At 34.3% G+C, this 7,430-nt stretch overlaps 1 long non-coding RNA gene across 1 annotated transcript; it reads right to left on the reverse strand.

Moving 5' to 3' along the window:
- Nucleotides 1–2,594: 2,594 nt before the first annotated feature.
- On the reverse strand, nucleotides 2,595–7,132 carry LOC138334698 (uncharacterized). Its single transcript, XR_011210138.1, has 3 exons — nucleotides 6,984–7,132; nucleotides 6,357–6,522; nucleotides 2,595–4,258 (listed from the first exon to the last, which is right to left on the reverse strand). It is a non-coding gene; the product is annotated as an uncharacterized lncRNA (long non-coding RNA).
- Between the last annotated feature and the right edge of the window lie 298 nt (nucleotides 7,133–7,430).

Here is a 7,430-nt window from a genome sequence, read left to right on the forward strand (position 1 = left end):
CTCATATTCTTAATTAAAAATTGAATACTGTCTTTTTTTCCTTTTTTCTTTTTTTTTGAAGTCTCACAGTCTCAAAAATTCATGAAGTAATATTTTTTTCCATTTGTGTTCCAATTATTTCCTGGGAATTTCGACAGTAATACCGTTGTCAAGTCGACATTCAGTACCAGTGTCAAAGCATTATACCTTCGTGTCACGCCAAGGACCTGGCATTCATATCCCGCTCTACAGATTGACGTCAGTGGATGTTATGACGTCAAAGAAAATGGTAATGAACGAGGACTCGGGCACGTATTGATAAAACGTTCATTCTCAACTAAATGTACAAATTCCATTATTTAGTGTCCTCTATCAATATCGGGACTTAAAAACCATGTTTGTATATCATGTTTGTTTCACACGTAAAATATATTGATTGATCTTCGAAAATAGTGAAGTGTTGTTCCTCTGACCAATTAAGATTTTTCTCATCATCACATTAAATATGGCTCTCGTGACGAATTTCGACTGTCCTCTTAAGCTATAATGTATTTCATAAATCAACTGTGACTAAGGAAATGGGTAAATGTTACATTTTTTTCTATCATATCATAGATATTAGCATACGCAATGAGAATAGACAAGTATTGGCACACAAAATGCTTAGATATTTTTGATGTAACTAATTTTATATTGTCACAAACAAATAAAATCATATACACAATTAATGTATTATCAAATGTCCACGTTTTCTCCGTGATAATGAACTTTAATCTGTATACTAACTTTTACCTTTATGACAAGGACACATCCATTAACAATTAAATGGACAGGTGCGATCTAATCTTGAAAATATACATGTTACGCAACGACATCAACAGATACGTTACTACTATGTACTTGATTACCTAAGATGCCACTTTCCCACAGAGATAAATTCACATCACAGTTTGAAAAGTATAGAATACTAAGTGTTACAATGTTTGTGGTTTGGTCGACAAGTCACACGGTGTCATTTAAATGATGAGAGGGGTTAGTGTCGGTCAGTACGTTACCGACAGATACGTTATGGAAAAATACCGATATCGACAGAAATTCTCACGCTTGTCATAAAACATTCGAAATTAGCTTAACCACGTGGCAAGTGTCCGAGAGTTTGTCCATAGTTTACAAGCGGGAAGATTCGTTGTGTTGCCAGTGTTGGGAAACTCGAAATAAGAAAAACCTTTACTTTCCTTTAGTATATACCTGTACATAGTAACATATATATGCATTTCTGATAATAATAACGTGATTTCTAACACTAGTTATAGCTGTATTGATTAAGCTATTAGGTATATAATTAATTGTTAAATGTATAACTCACATATCAAAATAGTAACGTATCTGGTATAAAAGATCACGTATCTGTTTGATGAAAGATGTACTGTTAACTCTAATATTTAGTGTAAAAATACTGTTACATCGACTAATTCAAATACATTTATATAATTCATTTTATAGCCAGATATTGTTAGTGTTTGTTATACTAATGATACGGTAATGTGATATATAAACATGAAATAACGTATCTGTTTATTTGGTAACGTACCTGTCATATTTGGTAACGGATCTGTGCTTTTGTACGTAAACCTTAATTTGAGTGAACTTGGTTTCATTTGTAGCAATTTGTTTCAGACTAGATATGGTCAGAAAATGTAAGTTTAGGGTTGTTTGTGGCAATCAAGTATGACGGAGACTGATACGTTTCTCAGGTGAAGGAAGGCGAGGACAATGAGAATGAATTATTCCTTTGCTTCATGTCAAAAACATCAACAAAGGACAAGTGAGGTTTCGTTGGCCAATATTCAGACGAACTGTTTATCATGATGAGTTATCACATCTACCTGTCAGCCGTGCGGGTCGTTTTTTTCCCAATTAAATGACAAGAACGCTGAAACCATCCGCAGTCAATGGGAATCGGTGTAGACAGATACGTTACCAATATGGTAGAAACATAATCATCTCTTCATCGACGCCGCTTTCAATAGTTTTGATCTATCGTTTGATAATTTGATGTTGTAGTTTTGACTACAAGTTTTGAAGCAGATTCGTGTTATTGAATTCGTTTATTTTCTAATACTTCATAAAGACATATACCAAGAGAACAGATACGTTATCGCTACTAATTTAGGCAAAAATCATCTAAAGTATTGCAGAGAAGTGAAATCGCTGAAAAGTGCGTTTTCTTTAATGCATTTTGACGAATTTATGAAACAGAAAAACATAATAATCCTGTCAGATTTCTACAGTCATATATTAAGTATGTTGTGACATATACGTTACTGTTTAAAGCAGGATTTTAATGTCCTATACAGTAATTTGTGATTTATACGAATACAAAATTACTGACATGTACTGATGCAGATAAAGGTACAGTTTGATAATAAGGAAAAATATAGAAACAAAATACTTTTGTACTATTTTTATATGAAACTATTCGGACACACTTATGAATCATACAAACCAATATTCACAAATGAACTTTTCATAACTGCAATTGATAAAGACCAAGTTGCTTTCGAGACGGACAAATGGCTTTGAATGGAAAGAAAAGTCCAAAACCAAAGCAAAAATTCAGTTAAAGTGTTTATTTTGTGGCATTTCTAATGACAAACCTCAATTTAGTTCATTTTAACAAAGTCACGTAACTATTCTTTACCAAAATATGATGGTTGACTGTAACAATTATAACTTTTCTTTGAGTAAAGATAGGAGCCAGCCCTTTTGGATTTAAAAAGAAGAGATATTTGCCAAACAAATGACAATACATAAGAACTTTGTTTTCAATTTTCATATTTTATGTTTTTATTTCTGAAAACATGCAAATTAGTGGAGAATGAACGAAAAGACAGTGTAAATGGTTTACAGAATACATTCCGTATCTTGAATTTTATTAAGTGGTAAAATTTGATGACATTCTAAAGATGGGAAATATAATTTGTAAACGTACCTGTATATTGTATATGTCACGAAGTTTAAAGCAACGAATTACGCAATTATCCGAATAGACACAGAAGATCTACATATTTAGCGTCTGTGTGTTTCAATTCCTGGATTAAACTCATTGTCGGTAATCAGCATAAAAATGAGTCTTGTCTCGTCTGTCTTTGAAACAGTTCAGTTACCTTTGCAATTTTTCCCTTTGAGAAACATCATTTACCATAGCGAATCATATACAAAAATAACAATAACGTAATATAATGGTATCAGGTACTAAACACCTTTTGGAAATTTGTTTTTGGAAAAAAAAGATAATAATAATAATAATAATAATATATGAAAGCATTTAAGGCTCCGGTGACTTTTTTTCTTATATAGATTTTTGGAAATAGGAATGCATACCAAAATTAAAGATGTAATAATTTAAAAACTAATAGGATGATGTGCTTGATTTTGAGCTATAATCAATCAAATCATCTGTATCTGTAAACAAAAAAATAATGCGTATCGGCCATGACCACCATAGGACCCAAATTGACACTCCTCCTTTGTGTATGGAAAATTCTACAAGCAAAATTGCAACTTGCTATAAATTGAGACAATTAGGTTTTGAAAATCACATAAACTATTCATTAAAAGCGCTATTCTTTGCAATGGAAACAAATCGAGATGGATCGAGATGAAGCGGGGATTGCGACAAGGTGGGACTATGTCCACGTTATACTATTTGATCTTCATCGACGATCTCCTGAACGACTTATCTAAATCTAAATCTGTGGTGCCCCACTTAATGCTTTACATTGTGGTAACCCTACACTTGCAGATGACATCACCTTACTCGCCCTGTCACCGCGCTCCTTACAGTATATGCTTAATATATGTCAGGATTATTCAATACAGTGGGAATTCTCGTTCAGTACTACCAACAGCTGTATCATGGTAATTGGTGGTCGATTCGATAAGGATATTTTTCAATGGAGATTAGGTGGAGTAGAACTGGAAATGAAGGATAACCATGAACACATTGGAATACCTATATCTAACAACATGTCATGTACAAAAAAGATTGAAAAGAGCTATAAAATGGACGCGCATCGCTGTTTGCTATACTCGGTATTGGAGCAAACGACTGTAAATAAACCTCACTACACCTACACATATTAGGCCGGGATCTAAGGGGGGGGGGGGGGGTCCCACGTCTCCAGTCACCTGGTCATTACCGGGACATTCTAATGTCAGACAACTGTCCATCAAACTATTAGGTGGGATATAGTCTGTCCCAATCGCTTCCAATGACCTGAAATGTACAATAGAAAGAGTTAATTACATGTAATCTAAAAACAGATGATAGGATTATTAGTTGATCAGAAAGAAATACATGTCTAGGAGTAATGCTTCTTCCATATAATCAAAAGTTGATTAAGCAAATTCTTTCCATGATCATTGCAATTAGATATCGCTCAACTCCCAGTTAATATTTAGAATTCTATAATTTTATTTTAATATTTACTGTAAGTTAAAGTGGCTCCAGTAACTCTGTAAAATTCACTTTTGTCAAACTGTATCAGTTCTGTCAATTTGTATTTGGTTACTAAAACCAGAAACATACATGCATATTTATTATATATTTTATGTTATCAAGTAGTCCTGGAAAATTTATTAAAAGCGCTGCTGCATTGATGTCACTTTTTTTTAAATTTCATCGGAGTATGCAAGTATTTTTGTTTACAAACTGTGTGAATTTGTGTAGTGGATTGTCGTAAAAGTTTGCAAACCAAATATATTTAGGCAAAAAAAAAATATGTCTGTTAAGGGTTACCCAACTGACCCTAATTTTTTACCCCGACCCTAATTTTTTTACCCACTTTTCAATGAAAAAAAATAATAAAAGTCAGGATTTCAATCTCAGACTCCAGTTCTGGCAATTACTATAGAGCGAAAGACACTAAAAAAAATTCTCCGGACCTACCGACCCTACTTTTTTTGTCAATGCAACCCTAAACCAGAAACAAATATACATAGAGATTGGAAACTCCTTCTTTGTCTATGTTGACAGGCAGAGGGACCTCCAGTTTATAGGTATTTTCCCTTGGCTAACTACTTTTAAGTGTATTCTTTTAAACATGTTATTTTTGCATCAACACAAAGTTTAAACATTATATCATGGTTTGATGTGATCAGCTTACCCAATTGATGTTATTTGATATGATTTTTGAAAGGTTTTTCGAACATCAGGCATTAAAAACCGGAAATGCATTTTGTTTTATTAATATATAAGTTAAAATATTATTTTTTCTTTCCAAAATCGTACCAAAACCATCTGAAAATTACTTAAGTTTTTATAACGTATCAAAGTTATTCTGCTGTATTTAACTATTCAAGATTTTATCTAAAAGCCCCTAGGGACATACAGAGGTAGAACGAATAATCATACCCTGCCTCCACTCCGGTTCCCGGCAGGGTATGAATTCCACCCCGTTGCCGCTAGTGTTGCAAGCCCCGCTGTGATCCACATGCGCACTTTGAGACTGATAAAATTATATTTTTCGGGTAATATCCTTATGTAACTGTATTGTTCTGATGACTAGGATCAATATGCAATTCACAAACCTTTCGATTATAATGTTTCATCAACTATTAGTGGTAAAATCCAAGGCAAACACAGCACATGTATAATTCTGTTCAAATACGCCGCCATGTTTGATTTACCGGAAACCGTGACGAAATGAAACGCTAAACAGGTAAAATATGTTTAAAAGTTTTAAAAGCCAACAAACTCAGAATAAACATGGTGGAACTGAACAAATGTAAGTATTACTTATAATTTAGCGAAAAAGAATATTTAAAATTCATGTTAAAAACTTTGTGACATTATATTTCTTTCGTAGTGAAAATTTGTAGGTCATTCAATATATGGTACTAGTTGCCATATTTGGAGCGCGAGACTTTCTAACGAAAAGCATCATGGCGGCCAAGTGAGCCGTGTCGGAGATGTGAGCCAGTCAAAACTGCTTTAAAACATAATTTAGACATGGAGGTTGGTAAATAAGTAATCGTTTTATGTTTAAAATGTTTGATATCGTTGAATTTAATTACAAAATCACATGACACACGTGAAATGCAACATTTTCACCGCTGGATGTTTTGCAACACTACGGTCAATGGGACGGAATCGTAGCTCTGACGACGACCATCTGTCAGAAATCTTCCGTCCGTCGTTCAGAGCTACGTCATCGCAGCTAATACAGAGGTACATCTGCCTATCGTAAAAATGGCGAAGTTGCCAATTTCTATGTATATATGTTTCTGCCTAAACAGACATTTTTTTTGGCCTTTCTTTAACGTATAGAAAATATTGCAATGCAGTTGGTGCTGAAAATATAACAACAACTTACCCGTCAATGCTGTCAAATTGGTAGGAGACAATGCATGCAGGGTCTTTGTCAAATTCCCAGGATGGCAGAACAGTGCAGTAATCAACACCAGCCATGAATGACCTACTTGTTCAGATTACAACACGACCCAGTCTGGTGCCGACAACATATACAAATACTTGTTTACCTGTGAAGAAATTAGAGCACAATTATTAACGCAGCGGTTCTATAAAATTTGTCTACAGTAATGTTACATGGACAGCTGATTTTCTCTATATTGTATCTTATATATTGTAACCAGTATTAGCACGTACATGTAGGTGTGTTTAGCGATGTGGTAAAGTACATAATCAAGTTAACCATGGCCGTGTAGGTCTAGCTAGGCCAGGGTTCCGCCTCCTTTTAATTCATGCACTGTTTACAGGTTAATTATGAGATCTAGTGTAATCTAGTTTGTGTATGAATTACAACTCATGATAGCTCAAAGAATGTGCTGTAATCAACGCTAAGGTAGTGTGCGATCCAAATGCTTGTATATTTCTCTCCCGAGATATTTTCTCAGTTGATCATGAGCTGGTCAGCATCAAATATGTCACGATTTGTCTCAGAAGATTCGCCAAGCTGGGCCCGTTACCTTTTCAATTTTACCTGGTAATGATGGTTCTTTCTTTATGTAATTCCGTTGAAACCCTAGTAATGATAATAGGGACCTTCATTTTGATTCGTAAACGAGAAAATATTAGTTACGGATAAAATTGTCTGCAAAACGTCCATGCTTTCACTTTGTTGTTTTTCATTTCCACGTTAGAGAGTTCGATTAAGGGTACATAACTCTTCAATATATCATTGATTGCCTGTGGCAGGTCTATCGGAACATCATTTTTGTTTGATAAGTCACGTGTGGGTCTGGAAAGAACATACAATGCGTTGTCGTATAATCAACATCCTCTGACAATGTCTTGTAATATCCGTTCAGGTTTGCGTCAGTGCAGTCGACATGCTACCAACAAAATAAGTTCTCATGATAAAGCACATGCCCTTATATAGTCAATGGGAGGGGAGTTGCGTTCAAATTTTCTAGCCGATACATATATA

This window comes from Argopecten irradians, chromosome 11 (assembly GCF_041381155.1).
Source record: "Argopecten irradians isolate NY chromosome 11, Ai_NY, whole genome shotgun sequence".
Classification (NCBI taxonomy): Eukaryota; Metazoa; Mollusca; class Bivalvia; order Pectinida; family Pectinidae; genus Argopecten; species Argopecten irradians.